The sequence below is a fragment of the Phyllobates terribilis genome, unplaced genomic scaffold, assembly GCF_046119375.1.
Source record: "Phyllobates terribilis strain yellow unplaced genomic scaffold, ASM4611937v1 Scaffold_11__3_contigs__length_659146591, whole genome shotgun sequence".
NCBI classification, from domain to species: Eukaryota; Metazoa; Chordata; class Amphibia; order Anura; family Dendrobatidae; genus Phyllobates; species Phyllobates terribilis.
Window position 1 is genome coordinate 408,796,467 of NW_027362771.1, and position 21,409 is coordinate 408,817,875.

Consider the following 21,409-nt stretch of genomic DNA (forward strand, 5'->3'; position numbering starts at 1 on the left):
GAATAGTTTACCTAAGACATTGGCAGAGCATTGAGTTTGTAGGACACTTTTTACTTTCACACTTTGGTCTGCCATTGAGTTGCTCAGGCATTATTTAATCTCACACCTTGGTCGGCCAATGCTTACTTTGTACTCATCACTAATTTAACCCCTTCATGACCAGAGCATTTTCCATTTTTGTGTTTTCATTTTTTTCTCCCCTTGTGCCCAGAGCCATAACTTTTTTATTTTTCAGTCAATATAGCCATGGAATGGCTTATTTTTTGCGGGACAAGTTATACGTTTGAACGACATCACTGGTTTTACCATATCGTGTACTGGAAAACAGCAAAAAAATTCCAAATGCGGTGAAATTGCAAAAAAAGTGCAATTTCACAGTTTGTTTGTTTTTTTACCACATTCACTGAATGCTAAAACTATTCTCCAGGTCATTATGAGTTCGTAGATACCAAACATGTATAGGTTCTTTTTTATTTAAGTGGTGAAAAAAAAAAAAAAGTTTGCTAAAAAACTAAATTAAAAAAAGGCGCCATTTTCCGAGATCTGTAGCGTCTCCATTTTTTGTGATCTTGGACCGGGTGAGGGCTTATTTTTTGTGCGCCAAGCTGACATTTTTATTGATACCATTTTGGGGTAGATCCGATGTTTTGATCGCCCGTTATTGAATTTTATTGAAATGTTGCGGCGACCAAAAAAAACGTAATTCTGGCATTTAGAAATTTTTTTTCGTTACGCCTTTTACCAATCGGATTAATTATTTTTTTATTTTGATAGATCTGGCAATTCTGAACGCAGCGATACCAAATATGTGTATGGTTGGTTTTTTTTTATTGTTTTATTTTGAATGGAGCGAAAGTAGGATGATTTAAACTTTTAGATTTTTTTTATTTTTTAAATATTTTTAAAAACATTTTTTTTTACTTTCTACTTGCTTCAGTAGGCTCCATGGGAGACTAGAAGCAGCACTTGCCTGATCGGCTCTGCTACATACAGACGATGAGCAGATCGCCTGTATGTAGCAGATTTGCTCACTTTTTATGAGCGCCGACCACTGGGCGGCGCTCAGCAATCTGGACATGACAACCACAGCGGTCTGCTGCAGACCCCGGGTTGTCATGCCAACCCATCAGTGACCCGCGATCATGTGACAGGGTCACCGATGGACTGGGTAAGTAACGCGCTTGCGGAGCTGCGCTGTTAAATGCCGCTGTCAGAGATTGACAGCGCCATTTAACTAGTTAACAGCCGCGGGTGGAGCATGATTCCGTCTGTGGCTATTGCAGGCACATGTCAGCTGTATAAATCAGCTGACATGTGCCGGTTTAGTGCGGGCTCAGCATCGGAGGGGGTGCCGACGTGGTACGTACTATTACGTACCACGTCGGAAAGAGGTTAATCAAACTGTACTAATCCTAAACTGCCATTCTCAGGTGACCAAGACAAGATGGTAAACTTGGGAAAATCACAAGAATAAATGAGTTTCACATACTGCTGTACTTCCATTTTTTCACAAAAAATGGAGAAAAACCTGTGACCTTCGTTTTTTGCAGAATTTTGCAGCGTTTTTTTTTGCACTACCCATTGTTTTCAATGGATGAAAAATGCAGAAAAAAAGGTAAAAGAAGTGACATGCTCTGTTGTGCAAAAAAACATGCAAAGCACAAAATACTGAGGACAAATAAACCAAGCTGTGTACATGAGATTTCTGAAATCTCGTAGACTTTGCTGGTATAGTAAAACCCAGCTGAAAATTTGCATAAAAAACGCTAAAAAAAACTCCTAGTGTGAACATATCCTTATGTAGATTTTTCAGCCAATAAAAATCCACAACAAAAAACTCTGTGTGAACATGCTCTTAGGTTTCGCAAACGTTCATCCCTGATCATTGCTCCATATATATATGTGCAACGATTTTGAGGCAAAATGCTTGTTTTTGTGTCTTTTATGCGGCATTAAAATCATGGTTTGTCTTTGGGGACAAAACCCCACAATAATTCCAGATTATGAATAAAACTAACAACGCAGATCGATTTGCTATATTGTTGGTTGGAGCCTGTTACAGGTTGATTATAGGCTGTGAAAATGGGCAAAACCCTTCTGGATATAGCCCATACAGTGTAAAGGTCATAACTGTGTGATTATGGCACTCTGTGATAAGAATTATAGGGTGTTTTGCTAGTCCAGCTTGAAAAATAGGATAGTGACTTGGAAAAAAAAGCTTGCAGAGTATGAAGAGGTCTGTTTGTCAAGATTAAAAATCCCAAATTATCCAATTTCCATGGTTGCCCTTACTGACTTGACATTGGGCTGTTAATGTGCTGCTCATTTCCAGCTGTAGATGCTCTGGCGGAGCTTTCTCAGTCTTTGGAATTCATGAAATTTCCCTCTGGCTTCATGCTACAAGCCTGTATTGATTATGGAAACACAATCTGAGCCAGGGGTGTTGTTCGCTGGCAGTAGTGTATCATGCGTGGCGAATCTCATCATTCTCTGGGTTCATACACTCTTTGTACATCTAATTTTTCATCTTCAGGGAGTAGTCGGGTGTCACAGAAATCCAACAGGTGCCTTTAGAATCGTTATAGAAAGTGCCATAGCCATTGGCTTTATCTGACATTACATACGGTATATGGCAGGTTTTGGACTTTGATAACTATACATTGTAAACTTTCATTTCTGTAAAGTAGGCATAAGTGGGCAGATGAACATTTAGGCATAGCAGGGTGGACGGGTGGCCAAACCTAACAAGGACAAGTCTACTTGATTGAAACGCGTTTGTATGGATTTTTCAAATATCTTCTTATAAAGAATGAAGAATTTTAACTTTACCACTAATTCTGGACCAAATTTTCTTTTTGAATCCAGTTTTTTTTTTTTTTGCTACGTTCTGGTACCTAATATTCTGTAAAATGTTATCTTATACCGGGTTTCCAGTTCCAAAAGCCATTTTTCATATAGTTATCAGGGAACTTTGAGTACAAGCAGTCTTTTGTTAATCCTCATCTCTTGAAAATAGAGCAGTTACAAAGAGTGTCCTTCACTCTGGAGGACTTGTTCTATCCATCATTACGTAGACACCTTATTGAGTTGAGTGGGCACTATGTAATACCTCATTTCTCCTGTGGAGGCTCTGCAGGTATATAAATGAATCACTTACATCTAGGTTTCCTCACAGATGGCAGCTGGTCTTTGGACAGAAGGACAGTTTGTCTGCTTATTGTCAAGGAGCCCTTCTAAGAATTAAGGATTACCCAATACAAAGAACCCATTTAAAGAGCATGTCACCATTACAGCTCCCATAGGGGTGGTCCTTCTGCTTATCAAGTATCTTAACAAATCTGTTTAGGGGGCGATCTGACTGCGCCCTTGAAGGCAGTAATATAGGGACAGGTGACCAACTATTTCAGATTTGCCATTCAGTAGTCGGGCAAAGGTTGGTGACAACTGGAGATTTTGCTTGCAGTTTAAGTAGTCAAGTAAGTAGTCGTAAAGTCTCACGTCTCTTATGTAAAAATGATTTGATGAGTGTAATAAGTTTTGTGGTTATGTTTTAGCTCCGGAGGGTCAGTCATGTTACATAGAGAGCATCTAAAAATGACTGAATTTGATTTTGTAATTTAAGAGAAATGATGAATAAGCTCTTTCCGCCATGGCGTGTAAAACATTTTCCATCAAGAAGTAGACTTTTCAGATGGTAGAACTTGGTGCTGATCCCAGTGTCAACTCTCTTTGTAATCTCAGGCCTACGGGCACAAAATAATATTATGAGCTCAGTGGAGCAGGGAATCGTTTTTTTCCTGCAAAATTTCAAAATGCACTTGCGGCACTACGAAAGCGGGAAAAAAAAAATTGCTATATATTATTAAAAGTAGTTCTGTCTAATAGGAGAATTATGTAGACTGAGCAGATATAATGATCTCACATGTATGTATTATTCAAAATGAAATTTTAAAATAAAAATGCAGTTATCTCAGGTTTTGGAATTTTTTTTCACTTGAAATAGTCTGTACAAACTGCTTTATTAATCAAAGCAGCATTTAGTTCTCGGAGTGAGTCAAACGAAGCACTAGGCGCGAGCATCATTAAAAAGCATTAAATCTATTTTCAAGAATTCTGCCAGCGTGTTCTTGTTCAAGGGGGAAGGATCGGTTTTCTGTAATATTAAAAGCTGGCAAACAACTGAAATATAACTAGCAGTACCAGAAGCCAATTAAGATCAAAGCCGAGATTTTCAGTGGTGAGGCTTCATCGTTTTTAATATTAAACATTTTTTTACTTTGACATAGATCAAGAGGTGTTAATGTGGATTCTTTGAAACAAGTAAAGTAGTGTTTTTAAGTGACAGAACTGCTATTTGTTCTATCACAATCAATTAGTATCATGCCCCCAATCCTCTCCATTCCTCCAATGCTGTATCTGAAGTATCTGTTGCTGACAAACAAGAACAGCACTGTAGGCTTCCATAGAAGAATGTAGGAGAAAAAAAGAGGCTAAGTACAAAGTGATGAAGAACAAAGCGCGCACATTTGTAGTCCTCCCCCCGAAATCATCCTGGTAAAACATACACATGGATCGGGTAGCAATGCCTAAATGGTTAAAAATAGTTAAAGCACATAGGTGAGACATGCTTGGTTATTATCACACGTTACCTTAGCCCAGTACTGTGGCAGGCTGTTAATAAGTGTTACATGTCCAACTGACTTTTCTGAAGATAAGGAGTTAATGTCATATATTTTACAAGGGGAGGGGGTATTAGGGTAGGGGCACACATTTAGTATTACTCCTGCAAAAACCAGAATGTTGGCAGGAAAAATGTTGCGCAAGGCTATGTTCACACGCTGCATTTTTTGCTGCGGTTTTTTATTCAAATTCTAAGCTGTGTTTTACAGTACCAACAAAAGGTGTGAGATTTCAGAAATCTCATGCACACAAATTGTTTTTTTCCCTGACTGAATTGGAAAACTGCTGCGTTTTTGAAAAGTGCAGCATGTCACTTCTTTTGCAGCGTTTTTTCACCCATTGACAGCAATGAGTAAGTGCAAAAATGCATCAAAAAACGCAGATATCAGATTTTGCTGCGTTTTTAGTGAAAAAAAGCAGGTAGAGCAGTATGTGAAATCCATTTATTTTTGTGATTTTCCCAAGTTTAAACCATAATGCCTTGGTCTCCTCACCTGAGCGTGGAAATTAGTATTAGAACAGTTTTATTAAAGTAGTGATATGTGTAAAGTAAACATTGCCTGACCGAGGTGTGAAATTGAACAATACTCCACCAACTCAAGGGCAGAACAAAGTTTGAAAGTAAACAGTGTCCTACAAACTCAAAGCTCTGCCAATGTCTTAGGTAAACTATTCCCAACCAATTCAACCACCCCCACTGTTACATTTTGCAGTTGTGTATTATTTCATGAATTCATTCATACAAATTCAGAAGTATCTGTAAGCCAAAACCCGAATGGGTGGTAAATACAGAAGTGGTGACGTGTTTTTATTATACTTTTCCTCTGATTGTTCCACTGCTGGTTTTTGCTTACAAATACTGATGTAAAAAACTGACCAAATATTGAACGTGTGAACATGGCCTAAGGGTTCGCTCACACCACCATATAAATTACATGAGTGCTATCCAATTCTTTAACGGATAGCACACTGACCCACTTTTTTCAATGAGGGGTGCAGTTGACCATTTTTTTTAATGACAAAATCGGTCTGTGAAAAAAATTGCAGCATGCTGAGATTTCACTCCAAAATCAGGTCCGTGTGTGTACAGTAATAAACCTATCAATCATTTGCAGCAGCGCTGGGAGAAGTCTGGGGGGAGGGAGCAGGACTGGTCTCCACTACTCCCAGGGTCACCTGACAGATTTGTAAAGCACTTTTACTTTGAAACATTGGAGCGTTTACAAGAAAGACATGCCTGCCTGTAATTGTGCAGCCAGACCATGATTTACGCTGCCCATGGATTGTGCAGTATGAACTACAGGTGCATCTCAGTAAATTAGAATATCATCAAAACGTTAATATATTTCAGTTCTTCAATGCAAAAAGTGAAACTCATATATTATATAGAGTCATTACAAGCAGAGTGATCTATTTCAAATTTTTATTTCTGTTAATGTTGATGATTATGGCTTACAGCCAGTAAAAACACAAAAGTCATTATCTCAGTAAATTAGAATACTTTATAACAACAGCTTGAAAAATGTTTTTAAAATCCGAAATGTTGGCCTACTGAAATGTATGTTCAATAAATGCACTCAATACTTGGTCGGGGCTCCTTTTGCAGCAATTACTGCATCAATACGGCGTGGCATGGAGGCGATCAGCCTGTGGCACTGCTGAGGTGTTATGGAAGCCCAGGTTGCTTTGATAGCAGCCTTCAGCTCGTCTGCATTGTTGGGTCTGGTGTCTCTCATCTTCCTCTTTGACAGTACCCATGGATTCTCTATGGGGTTAAGGTCAGGCGAGTTTGCTGGCCAATCAAGCACAGTGATACTGTTGTTTGTAAAAATGGTATTGGTACTTTTGGCAGTATGGACAGGTGCCATGTCCTGCTGGAGAATGAAATTTCCATCTCCAAAAAGCTTATCGGCAGAGGGAAGCATGAAGTGCTCTAGAATTTCCTGGTAGACGGCTGCGCTAACTTTGGTCTTGATAAAACACAGTGGACCTACACCAGCAGATGACATGGCTCCCCAAACCATCACTGGTTGTGGAAACTTCACACTAGACCTCAAGCAGCTTGGATTGTGTGCCTCTCCACTCTTCCTCCAGATTCTGGGACCTTGATTTCCAAATGAAAGTTGGAACTCTGGGACCTTGTGGAGTGTGTTAGTGACTGCCTTCTGGACATCTGTCAAGTCAGCAGTCTTCCCCATGGTTGTGGAGCCTACTGAAACAGACAAAGGGACCTTTTTAAACGTGTAGGAAGCCTTTGCAGGTGTTTTTTGTTAATTATTTTAATTTACTGAGATAATGACTTTTGTGTTTTCATTGGCTATAAGCCATAGCCATCAACATTAACAGAAATAAACACTTGAAATAGATCACTCTGTTAATGACTCTATATAATATATGAGTTTCACTTTTTGTATTGAAGAACTGAAATAAATTAACTTTTTGATGATATTCTAATTTAGTGAGATGCATCTGTAGGTGATCAGCTTCCCTTAAATTATTTTATAAACCCTTATGTAGTCATTTAAATAATAAGCCTACATCTCTATAAGGGCTTGTTCACACGCTGCGTTCTCTCAGCGCATTTTTCAAGGGGAAAATACTTTGCGCTTTACAGTACCAGCCAAATTAATACGATATCTGAAATCTCATACACACTCTGCTTATTTTTTCATTGTGAATTTGAACCATCAAAGTGTTTTTTTTCGAATCTGCAGCATGTCAATTATTTTAGTGTTTATGTAGCATTTTTACCCATTGAAACAAATGGAAAAAAGCAACAAAAATATGTAAAACACTGAAAAAAAAGTATTTTACGCAGCATTTTTTCTCCCAAAACTCAGGTTTTTGCTGCAGAAAAATTTGCGGATACTTAACTCGTTCACATACCCCATGGGCTTGTTCACACGATGCATTTTTGCCCCATTTTTTCACTCTGCAGAAAAATCTGGTGCAAATATTCACTCTCACATGATTATCTATGTTGCTAGCATTGTTATGAATCAAGGCAGGAATTAATACATTCTGCTGACTTTATAGCCAGTAAGACCACTTTGGATCCAGTTTGATAACTCAATTACTTGCCCCCCAAAATGTTCATAGACCTCATACAACCCAAGCTAAAAAGTAGGTGTCAGTATCAGATTTATAGGGCCATTGTCTACCTGGCTGAAGAGGTTTGTCCAGCTACTACAGAAGGAGAATTTAGTGTTTCATGGGTCCCATATATCACCTGTAATAAAAGTTTTGTGGAATGGTTTACTTGACAATGTGATTTTTGATCTACTGCATCGCTAAAATAATTTGACCTACGTTTACTAGGCTCTTTAAAGCACAAAGAAGATTGAGGAGCACTGAGAATAATAAAGGCAATGGTATTTTATGGTGCCATGCCGGTGTTCTCAAGCCGATTTCTCAAGTCCGCTTGTTAAAGTCCAAGTGGAGGAGCTAGGACTGTGCATCTAAGGCCCATTTATTCTTTCTTGTGCTTTGTATGACATGTTGTAGTTTACTTTTGTAAGCTGCTGGTGCATGTAGCTGACGTCCAAGAATGGCTCTCTTTTCTTGGCAGATGACTCGATCAATAAACAATGGGACTGCGGGCCAAAGTTTTCAACATAAAGAATGACCGAATTCTGCATTACTCGATTGTTTGGCAGTTAGATCATTCAACAATTGTTCCAAAACGATTTTATGGATTGGAGGCGAATGATTACAAAACACAAAGAAACTTCTTGTTTGCTATCGACAGCTGGGCCGAAAGTTCCAACAGTGCTGATCCGTTTTCTGAATATTGACAGCAGGGTTGATGGCTTTTAAACATCATGTTAACACTTTGGTGGAATTTGACAATTTGGTATTTATGATTCATTTTCCATAAATATGTTTTATAATCATCTATTGAAAGTGTTCATATTTATAGGGTATAGGGCAAATAGCAATAGGATAGCAGTGTATGTGTACCGCTGGTAGCCCACTGAGATATTTGTGGTGGTTATGACTGCATGTCATACTGCCATAGTGGTGTTGGCTTCTTTGCTTTCATTGCATTGTATATCTTGAGGCCATGAGATTGACACATTTCATTTTCGAGCAACATACACAATAGATAGCTGCTGGTCAAACCATTGCTGGACTGACAGCTATCTCTCCTGTTGCCTCCACACAGAGGAACTCTTCTGTATTCTCCATGAGAAACCTTCTACCAGACTCCTCTGACTGCGGCTTATCTCACCACCCCACAAAACAGTCGGCTGTTGAAATCCCAACAGCCACATCCTCCCTTCTTCAATCTCATCTGTCAGGTGATTTGGGAAGCCTCCATACACATCAGATGGTCGTCTTATCCCGCCAAGATCAAGAGGTTCAGATAGCTTTTATCTAATGTGTACGTGGACCTTTAACACTTGGCTTATTAGCTTATATTGATATTTGCCATTTTAGGACAAATTCCATGATGCTTTGGTTTTTTGGTAGCTTCCAATTTAAAGTATGTAATAAAGGAGTGGTTTAACTGGCATTGTAACCCTATAAAAGTTTGTGTAATAATTCCATGCTGATCCGTATTTAAAGGTAACCTGTCATTAGGACCTTGGGCAGCATGTCCTTTTCTTAAAACACTGCAGCGTTTCAGAGAAAACATGGTTTGAAAAGTTGGCCGGGGACTATAGGGAGAGACCTGACCAGCTTCTCTTCACCCTGCTCCAGTTGATTGTCAGGTCTTTCCCAAAGACAAGTTCCCTTTTAAAAACTCTATTTTCCTCTTCAATTTTCTGCATTCCCAACGCAGATGCTCCAGGATTGCCCATCAAAGGGTCATGCCAGTAGTGCAGGGTGTGATTGCATGATTCCACTGGTTGACGACAGCTTTTATGTGCCAGATTAATGGCAGCTTCTATATAAAGACCAACAGCAGGTGGTTGAACAAGGAAGCTGAGTTTTTCTTCGCTTTTTATTTTTATAACATTTGTGGCTATTTTATTTTTTTCAAGAACCGGACAAGTCCTTGACTTTCACATGTCTGCACAGTCAAGTAGAATAATATTTTTCTCTGTTTTTATTGAATAACCATTAGACGGTAACCAATGACCTAGATCAATATTTATAGAACAGTTTCTTCACGGACTGACACATCACATGCATTGCACTTATACCAACATATGCTCTGGCTCAATTTTTTGGGTTTTGTATTAGTTTTTTGTACTTTGTACAATCAGGGGAGTAGCTCCCCTTTTTTGGGTTGTTCATTTTGATTACATAGCTTTCCACTGGCAGGTGTCTGAACAGTCGGGACCCAGGTCCTGCTCTGCCCTTATTTATTTTTATGTCTGCTGACACATAGTGAAGAGTTAGGTGCCGTCCCGATTGGGTACAGCTTGGTGGGATGGCATTTACTTTTTTTATCATACAGTGTTAACTATGTTCTTTACATGTACTATTACTATTTGCTTTCTACAGGGTATTTGCTCACTTTGTTTTTATCTTAGGTTCTATCTATAAAATATAGCCTAAATTCTCCCTGAACCTGGAAAATCCCTTTAAGAAGCAAATGTATTTTCCATCATTAAAAATCTAGCAACAAAATGGTCCTGACACTTAAGATTAGCTTAGAAATGTCCGCATTAGATGAAGTAAGCTAAAAAAATAACCGATTACCATTGACTAAAGTAATGAATTGGGTCTCAGTATTTCTTCACCAGTAACTCGATGACTTGAGCCTCAGTGTAAAGCCTAATTCTAGGCTCAGCTTTTAAACACCAATGATGTAGTAACACCTTGTCTAGGAGCTGTGCACAAATTAATTAGAAAGAATAGGAATAATGTATTAATTTCTATTGTGCGAGTTTAGCATATATGAATGTCCCGCTGTGGCATGGGGACTCGGTGACGATCATGCCATATGTGCCCATTATTTATATGCAGTTACTCTGCAGACCTGCTTTTCATCTGATGTTGCCATTCTTAGTTTTTAGCATATTAGCGTATCTACTGTATCAATAATTTGTCAGTAAAGTGATATCATTTTGTTCAGTAATCGACAGTAAAGAAATGGAACTAGATTTTTGCATGCTTCTAGTCGACAATTATCACATTCCTCCACAAGTTAATATCCAAATTCTGAGACTTCTGCTGTGTTGTTACCATGGAATATGATTTCAGGACTCCGAGACGGATGGTTTTAGTGATACTTGCAGCTCCAGCTTTTCTGCAAAGGTTTCTTTATCTGCCAGCCTCATCGGATTTTGGAACAGGGTCCGAAGTGCTTATGTCGGTAAATGCTTCCAACTAGAAAACGCTGACCTTTTTGTGATATCGCTAGCATTTTGCCTTTAGGTGATTGAATTTTAATAATTTTAATTCATTTAAGTAGCATTATGACATTGGTTGATGGCTCCGCAGCTTCATTCGATTAAACGTTGTTCATCTACATGAGACTTTAATGAATTTACAGCATTAGATTAAAGTTGATCAAAATGAACCATTTCAACAAAAACAATCCAGGTAGGGTAAAAACTGAAGAATGAGCGATTAATTTCGCCTACAAAATATTAACTGTCATCATTTGAAATTTGGTAGGGTTGAAAATTGGATGAAAGATCTTTCATCTTTCACCTGCTATCGCTGAACATGTAAGAGCAGGTTGAGCATTTGAAAACTGATTGATTTCAGTGTGTAATAACCTGCTAATGCTTATAATTTCAAAAATGACCATTTTTTTGTTCTTTATTAAAATGAAAAGGTTGAAAACTCTGCTGTGCATAATAATTTGGAACATGCATTTTGAGTGCAGTTTAAGTTTTTTATTTTTTTTAAAATATACTGTTATCATAGGCAGTTTGTACAAAAACCTTTCAATTGTACACTAATAGTTATTTGACTGGAAAATTACAATGACTGCAATTCATATAGGTAATTTGGGAAAATCTGAGAAAATATTATTTGCATAATAATTTGGAACACAGTGTATAGTTAGCCTTTAAATGTATCTGCACTATTAAACTAACACAACAGAGTATACAAATATTGTTCAAATTTTGAAAGCAAGAGTCTTGAATACCATTTGGGGAAAAGGTCTGGACACCGGTACCCTCTGTAGGAACATCAATTTGCCCTCTGTAGAAACACATGGGAATTGTTGAGCAGTAAGGCTATGTGCCCACGTAGCAGATTTGATGCAGAGCGTTTTTGCCTCTCTCTGGCAGAAAAAAGCGCATGCAGATTTACATGCGTTTTTTCTGCCAGAGAGAAGCGTTTTTTCGGCATTTTTTACCTGCGTTTTTTCAAGCAGTTTTCCAAGCGATTTTGAGCATCACTTGGAAAAGTGCTTGACAAGTTGGTCACACAATATAAATCCATTCAACCGGCATGGATTTATAATGTGTGAACAACTGATGCTTTAAATGCAGCATCTATAGTAAAAAAAAAAGAGAATTAAAACGTTAAAAGTAAAAAAAAACCTGTATACTCACCTCTCCGGTCTCCTCCAGTCTGCTCCCGGCCGCGTCCTCTCTCTTCGGCGTCCCGCAGTGTACTGTCAGGACCTGCGGTCACCTGACCGCCGACGTCAGCGGTCGCGTGACCATCAGGTGACTAAATGACGTCACCACAGGTCCTGGCAGTACACCGCGGGGCGCCAAGGAGAGAAGACGCGGCCGGGAGCAGATGAGGGGCCGCCGGAGAGGTGAATATACAGGTTTTGTTTGTTTTTAACTTTTTGATTTCTTTTTTTCACCGCATGGTAGCCGGGATGAAGAGGAGTTGTAGTCTCCTTCATCCCGGTTACCACACGCACCGCGATTATGCTGCAAATTCGCGGCCATTGAATTTAATTGAAACACAGCAAATCCACATATACCTGCGGGTTTCAATGTTCCTCAATGGCCGCGAATTTGTAGCGTAATCGCGGTAGAAATGGTCATGCGTTTTGCAACGCAATGTGAATTCGGCGTGCTAATTAGCGCATCATGTGCACAGCACATCCGAATTCACTTTGCATGGCAGACTGTTTTGCAAGCGTTTTCGCAGCCGTAAAAACGCTGCAAAAACGCTACGTGGGCACTTAACCTAAAGTTGGAACTTTGGATTTTCACTTGATATTATCTCATTTGTAAAATTTGCATTGAGTTTGGAGTAACCTGAGAATTGCAGCCAGCTTCTGACCAGTGATCCATTGGCACGTAGACCTCCTTCAAAATAAGGAGAGATGACATACAAGTTATACTGGCGTTACAATATGCTTATAATGTACAAGAGTGTATACATGTATGTTAGTAGGGTTTCGTATGTGAACTCACCTGTTGAGGTGTATTATATGGAGTTCTGGATTATGAAGTATGTCTTGCTTTTTTATAGTAAAGATAGTGCAGACTGATAGTGCGCTCAGTTATTGGCTTTTGTAGTATATGTACGCCATTTTTGTGCTGTATATAAATTTGTTGAGTGGGTCATTTCACAGCAGCATATGTATGTTTCTTCATATCTGGATAACGCCTACAATCGCGGATCATGGAGTGTGTTTTTTCCTAATAAATACATTAAACAAATACATCCTCAATTTCAAAAAAGTTGGGAAGTTGTGCAAAATATAAAGAAAACAAGAATGCAATGATTAGGAAACCTCCTATCTCCATATTTAATTCAGAACAGAACACAGATCAGAAGGTGAAAGTTAGACATGTTTCCATTTCATTTGAAAAAAAAATAACTAATTTAGAAATTGATGGCAGCAACACGTCTCAAAAATGTTGGGACGGGGTAAACAAGAGGCTGGAAAAGTAAGTGATACTAATGAAAAACAGCTGGTGGGTCAATTTTCAATTAAAAGGATTGTCCACTACTATTCAAAATAGCCCAATGTATTTTTATGATGAAAAGAAGCTTCTTTCTAATTACCTCCCGCTGCTGTTTCTGCCTGTGAGCGACGCTATCGGTGGCTGCTCACAGGCAGCACGTGACCCCCCGCTGATGTCACGTCAAGTGAGGCGTGACTCAGCGCTGAGGTCCCCGCGGTGGCTGCTGGGTTGTGGGCAGGGTTTCCCTGCGCGTCACACCCGGCATCCACCGCACACTTTCCCAATGAATGAGGAGAGGGAGAGCGCACAGTGGATGCCGGGGGTGACGCGCTGGGTAATCCCGCCCACAACCCAGCAGCCACCGTGGAACGCAGAAGAGGGACCCCCGGCTGCAGCTGGGGGTCATGTGATGCCTGTGAGCGGCCAGTGATAGCGCCGCTCACAGAAAGAAACAGCAGAGGGAGGTAATTAGAAAGAAGCTTCTATTCAGCATAAAAACACATTGGGCTATTTTGAATAATTGTGGACAACCCCTTTAAGTCATATCTCTGTGTATAAATAAGAGCATGTTAGAGAGGCAGAGTCTCTCAGAAGCAAAGACCCACACTCCTGATCTACAGGCCCTCATGAGCCACTGCATTATAACCAGCCACGATTTGGCAGTGAAAATCACAGCATGGGCTCACAAATCCGTCCAGAAATCATTGATTACGAACACAGTTCGCTGTGCAATCCACAAATGCAAATGAAAACTATCATTCACAGAAGAAGCCATATATCCGCACAATCCAGAAACGCTGCCGTCTTCTCTGGGCCAAAACGTATTTATAATGGACTGAGGCAAAAGTGGAAAACTGTTCTGTGGTCAGAGGAATCAAAATTTGAATATTTTTTTGGGAAAAAGGGGATGCGATATCCTGCGGACTTAAGAGGAGAGGAACCAATCCAGCTTGTTATCAGCGTCCGGTTCACAACACCACATCTCTGATGGTCTGGGGCTGCATTATTGCCTATGGCATGGGCAGCTTACACATCTACAAAGGGACTATCAATAGCGAGCATTATTGAAAGGTTTTAGGACAATATATGCTCCCATCCCTGCACAATATAAAATCAGATATTTTTTTTATAAACATCAGTATTTAATTCTCTACTATAACCCAAAAAAAAGGAACTTTGTTTCTACGATACGCTGTTAACATCTATTTGGTAACATCAATCTTTATGATATTTCACCAGACTTTACAATTAAATATGTCTGTATTCCTATATGCAAATATATTCCAGGGTAACCCAACAGGATGTGGGAGCAAGTGCATTGAACCCCAGATCATTTTCTTCAACATAGGTTTTATTTGTTATCTTTATGTTTAACAATATAAATGTGTTTATTTACCAAAGAAACAACAATAGGGCTTGTTCACACACTATCGTGTTTTTTTTTTTATACGTGTCTTTCAAGAGTAAGATCTAAGGGGTAACTTTTCTCCTTGTGGAGAGTAACATACCGGTCCTGGCATGCCAATGTAAGGAGGCTTATTCGCCATGCATGCTCCTCTGGGAAATTAAATATGCAAATTGCCTCTTCAGCTAGGAAGAGGACTAGAACTCTAGTGCCACCTATTGGAATTCAAAATCATAAAGTCAATATAGACTCTTTATCAAGCCTTGCCATATATCTTAGGATAAAAGTCAAACCAGAATGTCAATTTGCAGACTCTGCAGTAGAAATGCTGGGGAGCAAAACAAGCTCAAATAGGGGCTTAACTGGTAAAAGGAAATAAAATAGGAGAGTAATTCACTCACTTGATAAGGCTGCACATTTGCAACCTTTCAAATGTATAAGTCAGCTGCTGCAGGACACGGGTCATCAGACTGAAGAAATTGTGGCTCCAGGCAAAATGTGTATTACCTGTGCTGCTGATGAAGATTCCAGGACGCCAATGAATTTTATTTGTCCAGGTTAAAAGTCAACATGTTTCGAAGCCATACACAACTTCTTCCTCAGGACATAACCTAATCTATATTAGGTTGTGTCCTGAGGAAGAAGTTCTGTATGACTTCGAAACGTGTCATACACCACAATTTGCAGGCTCTGTAATTATATCTGATTTGGCTGTATGAGAGGCTTAAGACTGGGATCTAGGGGGTAACGTTTCTCCTTATGGAGAACCAGGCCTGGCTTGTCACTCTCCACAAGGAGAAACATTACCAGGCGTCTCAGCTGACTCGCGCATAGACAGGAGCGCTTGTTTGGTGGAGTGTTCCTGCCCTTCTATGTTCGCTATGAAAAAGCCACTGACTGACACGTCTACTAGCTGCTGCTCTCCAGGAGAACAATGCAAACTGCAGTCCAAAATTGGATGTCAGTCGACATTAGTCTAATGTGTATGGAGGCCTTTTTAGTGTCCTATGAGGAATTGTGTCCCAATCTTTGTCTAGCAGATGTAGTTAGAGAAGAGTGGTTTGGTCGGGGGTTTGAGAATCTGGAGGGAGGTTCCATTCATTCAGTAACTGTTGCCTTGATCTATGAATCCGCAGTGAATTTGGTACATTTCTTAGCTATGTCTTATAAGGGATATAATGGTCCTTCACCACCTTAGAGATTGCGCTATATTCTCTACGGCAAGTCAGGGTAGCTGTAGACAAGTCCACCAATAACTTAACATCATGAAACTGAATTGGTAGGTTTTTTTTCATTTCGACCTACATACATTAGTCAGTCCTTGAAAAGAGAAATGTAGTCTTCCTACTATATCACTTGGAGATTTTTTGGGGTAGAGATTTCGGCTGGGGGATGCGGTGCACATGGTCAGTCACAAACGCCATTTGTGTAGTGTCTGGAACAAGAGCAACAAATAGGTCTGTCTGAGTCTTAAAGGGAATCTGTAAACAGGATTTTGCTACCTCATCTGAGAGCAACAACATGTCGGACCCTAATCCCAGTGATGTATCACTTTGTTTACTGGGTGCAGCAGTTCTGACACAATCAGTGTTCTTAGGTGTAGCATGAAGCAAAGCTCAGAAAGCTAACTGCGCCTGCACCAGGCTCCTCATGGTCATTATCTGTTGACAGTGAGCTACTAATCACAGGAGTGGAGGGATGATCGGACTAGCCGTCCAGTGAGCATCAGACCTGGCAGTGATAATGTCCTAGTGATAAAACCTTCAGTGTAAGTAAACAGCACATAGCTTAATAGATGCCACATCACTGAATTCAGTGTTTCAGCCTCTATCTCCTGTTGTGTTCTCATTACTTAGCAAAAACCTGCTGACAGATTCCTTTTAAGTCTGTGGCCCGATTCAGCTGTATTCTTCTGATGAGATCGCTTTTCCAAGTTAGCAAGTTTGGATTGCAGCGCTCCCAGTTGTTGTACGTCTCAGAAAATGTTGCCGTCCTATTTGCAATAAGAGATGTTTTCTTTCCTAGTTCAGGAAATGTTTGCATATTTAATAAAAAGCGGACTGAATATCATGTTGAATGGATGTTCTTAATTCAAATAGCATAGATCGCATGTCGGATGGTAAAATACAAGGTGTAATGAATTACTTTGGTGAATATACATACAGGAGTAGCAATGGGTCAAGAATAGGGCTAATGCCAATTATGGAGGATCCAACTGCAACCAAGTGCTATGGTTTTACTCATTGTGTAGTGCAGCAGTTGCAATGTCTGTGGTTATTGCCCTTTACTATACAGGAGCCACAAAACAGGAGACATAGGGGCCTATTCACCGAGACGGGCATAGTGCAAGATTGCGCTACACCAGTCTTGGCAGAGTGCACAACACCAAATTTATTAAAAGGTGAACTTAATGAATTTGGCGCCTCTAGTAAGTGGCGTATGCTTCTGCACGCTCCACCAGAAATGTTACTCCTGTCGCTGACTGCAGTAGCATTTCTGGTGTAAAAATGTCAGGTTAGATGAATTTGACAAGGGCGAATGGGGTGTGTGGGAAACATGTCCCTGCCCTGTCTCCTTCCCAGGTACGCCCATATTGCATAGCTGATCAAAAGTGGTGTGAAATCATATAAAAATCGCTAAATTGTTGCACATCCACATGTTGCCTTCATGTTCAGAGATGTTCCGCAGTAGAATGGTGGTAGTAGTTCTTAATTTTAGCTGGTTTGAATTGGTTACTCAGCTTAGAAGCAACGGAGCTTCTCAAACTCATGTCCTACACCATGTTCTTCCAGGAACATGCCACCCTCCCCTGTAAATCATTTCCATGTATTTCGCCAGGGAAGATGAAATAACATTTGCAAACCAGTTTTGGATAAAAGCTATTTAAATTTCACTTTAATGTCATCAGTCCATATTTCAATAAAGTAATGGAACTGACAAACGTGTACATGGATTTGTAACAAATAACATTTAACCCAGCTGCCCGTGTAACATGAATTGTTATTATAGATAAATCCGCAGGGAAATGACTGATAAATTAGCGGGTAAAATTGACAAGTGACAAGACATTTGGAAACATCATTTGTCTTCTCTCAACAGTGAAGGTGATATCCATGCATTTCAAATAATGCCTTCTCCTGCATCCAAAGCTGTGAAAATAACAGGCAGCAGGTTGTATAAGCGTGCCGTTCCTCCCAAATCCCTTTTTATAACAGTCTTAGAGCGCACCAGGCTATTATTCCCCATTGCTACTAAATTTGTACAGTATATCACTATTACTGAGTCCATAGCTTTTTCTGTTTATTGTAGGGCATACCTCAGCATGGAGTGAGGCTCCAGCGAGCAGCTTCCTCACAATCCCACATCTTCCCCTTCTACATGTCTTCTTGGATTAAACAAGCAATTTGTTAAACCTTTACTGGAAGCATACCACAACTCAAGGGTCTAGGAACAGCACAACCTGGCTTTCGTGGAAGCGTACTGACATAGAAGAAGGAAAAGTTTCCATACATTTCAGTCTCAATGGGGAAATCTGCACCAGAATGTGCTGAAAGTATATACTAAGCCAAAATATCGGAACAGTATCTTCAGTTATGTGGCCTCTAGCACATGGCCTTATTATGAGTCTGTAAAAGCTCCAAGCTGTACAGAGATGTAGTAGGGAATCTATAGACCTATGGTGCCGTTCTGTACCTCAGTATGCCACATATTGGACCATGCTCAGTTGTATTTTGTATCATGGTAGTATTCTACCCTACAAGCATTACTTCAATGGGCAAACATCTTTGGCATCCGGTGCCTCACAGGGAATTCCACAGCGCCCATGGATTCCCTATGATGTTGTACAGAGTTTGATTAAATTAAGCTAGCAGAAAAATATGTGATAAAATAACCAAAATTAATTGATAGATCTCCCGCTACTCAAGTTCCCCCAGCTTTACTGGTTCCCTATGGTTTATTTCCCGCAGTAGTGACATACATCACTATGAGATCTCCCGCTACTCAAGTTCCCCCCGCTTTACTGGTTCCCTATGGCTTATTTCCCACAGTGGTGACATACATCCCTATGAGATCTCCCGCTATTCAAGTTCCCTCCACTTTACTGGTTACCTATGGCTAATGTTTATTTCCCGCAGTGGTGACATACATCCCTATGAGATCTCCCGCTACTCAAGTTCCCCCCCGCTTTACTGGTTCCCTATGGCTTATTTCCCACAGTGGTGACATACATCCCTATGAGATCTCCCGCTATTCAAGTTCCCTCCACTTTACTGGTTACCTATGGCTTATGTTTATTTCCCACAGTGGTGACATACATCCCTATGAGATCTCCCACTACTCAAGATCCCTCCACTTTATTGGTTCCCTATGGCTTATGTTTATTTCCCGCAGTGGTGACATACATCCCTGTGATCACTGCCAGAAAACACTGGTTCTCTATGGCTTATTTCCCACAGTGTTAATATACATCCCTATGAGATCTCCATCTACTCAAGTTCCCTCCACTTTATTGGTTCCCTATGGCTTATGTTTATTTCCCGCAGTGGTGGCATTCATCCCTGTGATCACTGCCAGAAAACACTGGCGTTAACAGTAACACTAGAATTTACGGCACAAGACAGCTGAAGCCAGAGATTGGCTGCAGTGGTCATGTGGAAGGAACAGCAGGAAAATCAGACCATTAAGGACCTACAGATTGGCTGCGACTGAGCCTTGGTGTTGGGCAGTTTTCTCATATAAATCAATTTCTTCAAATTCTTGCCAAGAAAAAAAGTACTATAGATCCCACTCAGTGACAAGTGGGCTGCAGAAAAAACATTTTTTTTCTAAACTCAACATGCTTATTAAAATCAAACATGAAGGCTATGCGATATCCTGGAATAACTGGTTGTATAATAGTAATATATTGGCAGTTTACTTAAATAATAGGATGAGATCTTTTATTAATATACAATAATTACTTAAAAAATCTGAATCACACTTTCTCTGGCGTCCATGTCACATCTGCTACATCTGCACCTGCTGTTTGCAGGGCTGTGCGACTTGTAAACTTTCCAGGGCAGGATGTGTATACTTTACGTGTTTGCTGTGTACACTGCAAGATGTGTGGATTATTGAACCAATATTTTGATAGCAAGGTAAAGTGCAGTCTATCGAATGTTTGCTCATAGTTAGCAATGGAAACTTGTGAATAATTGTGAATATTACAGCATTTAATTACCGTATTTCATTGTGTCATTGACATTGCTTGTTGTGGATGATTCCATGTCTGCAAAAATTAGATTTTAAAGAGGATTCTCCTAATATGTTCTTATTTCTCTTAGTAATGCATTCATAAATTTACAGCTGGGTGTTACTATTCCCCTACAATGGGGCATACAGTCTTCTGGCCCATTTATATAAGGGCACTAAACGATGCAGTATATATCCATGCCTATTGGTGGTTGACTGTGCCCATAGAATCTAATGATATCAGCAGCATATCACCCGTTTACACAGGATGATGTGTTGCCAGTAAGTCTGCACAAAAATCACCACACAAGTGAAACAAAGGTTTTGCTCATTCAACTGGCAATTAGACAGGCTGATAATCAGGAAGGAGCGTTCCTATGAAGGCTTGTCCCCCAATTATTGACTCGTCTTAATAAGTCATTAATAAGAGTGTAGACCTGCCTCATTCCTGGGGTCTTTACACTTTACACTTCTGTGGCCTGCAGGGTCTCCGGACTTGTCTCTCATTGAGCACATCTGGGACGTCATTGGTCGACAATTCCAAAGCGAGCTGCCAGCAGCTGATCTTGATGATTTGTGTCTTCAGACAACCATTATTAACCTCATTGATATCACATCAAGGCGTGTAAGTGCGGTGATTTTTTTGCACATAGCGCTCATACTCGAGTAAATCGAGATGTTTTGAAAATGTTGGTTCCACTTTTTCATCATTTGCATATCATCAACATGTCTGTCCATTCTGAGATTTCAATAACTCTATGACTTTTCTTGCTTGGTCTTGCAATTTCAATTACGAGGAATAGATGGATGGACGGACGGACAGGGGATAGATAGACAGGGGATAGATGGACAGGGGATGGATCGATAGATAGATAGACGGATGGACAGATAGATAGACAGGCAGACGGACAGATAGATTATGTAGATAACATTAATGGATATAATCGCTCAGAGGTTGATCGGCAGATTCTTTGTTTACGTCAGTGACTAGAAGATCAATAAAATGATAGAAAGCAGAAATCCGTTTAATCAAACATTTAACATAATGATTATATGTTCTGTATGATCTGTAGCAGCCTCTGCTTAAGGAAGGTTAATAATGGGATAAGGTAGGCTATAGGATCATACAGTATGCACTGTAAAAACTAGTTAATATGATATAATAACTTCTCGCGTATATAAATCTTGAATGATATATTTATTCAAGAGAAAGTAAACATTTATCCATCATTCTAAAATAAAACAGATTTGAAAGAATTTTTTTTTTAGTATAAATGAAAAGATAATATATATATATATTTTT

General features: G+C 39.8%; 1 protein-coding gene across 6 annotated transcripts in view; it reads left to right on the forward strand.

Annotated features, from left to right (window-relative positions):
• The window catches only part of SEMA6D (semaphorin 6D), a 91,882-nt gene that overhangs the window by 39,072 nt on the left and 31,401 nt on the right, over positions 1-21,409 (forward strand). Inside the window, exon 2 of one of the 6 annotated variants that reach the window (XM_073653052.1) lies at positions 20,592-20,731. The exons of the other annotated variants lie outside the window; for them this stretch is intronic. The gene's annotated coding sequence lies outside the window, so the exon portion shown is untranslated. The remainder of the gene's footprint in view (positions 1-20,591; positions 20,732-21,409) is intronic. 6 annotated transcript variants of the gene reach the window in all.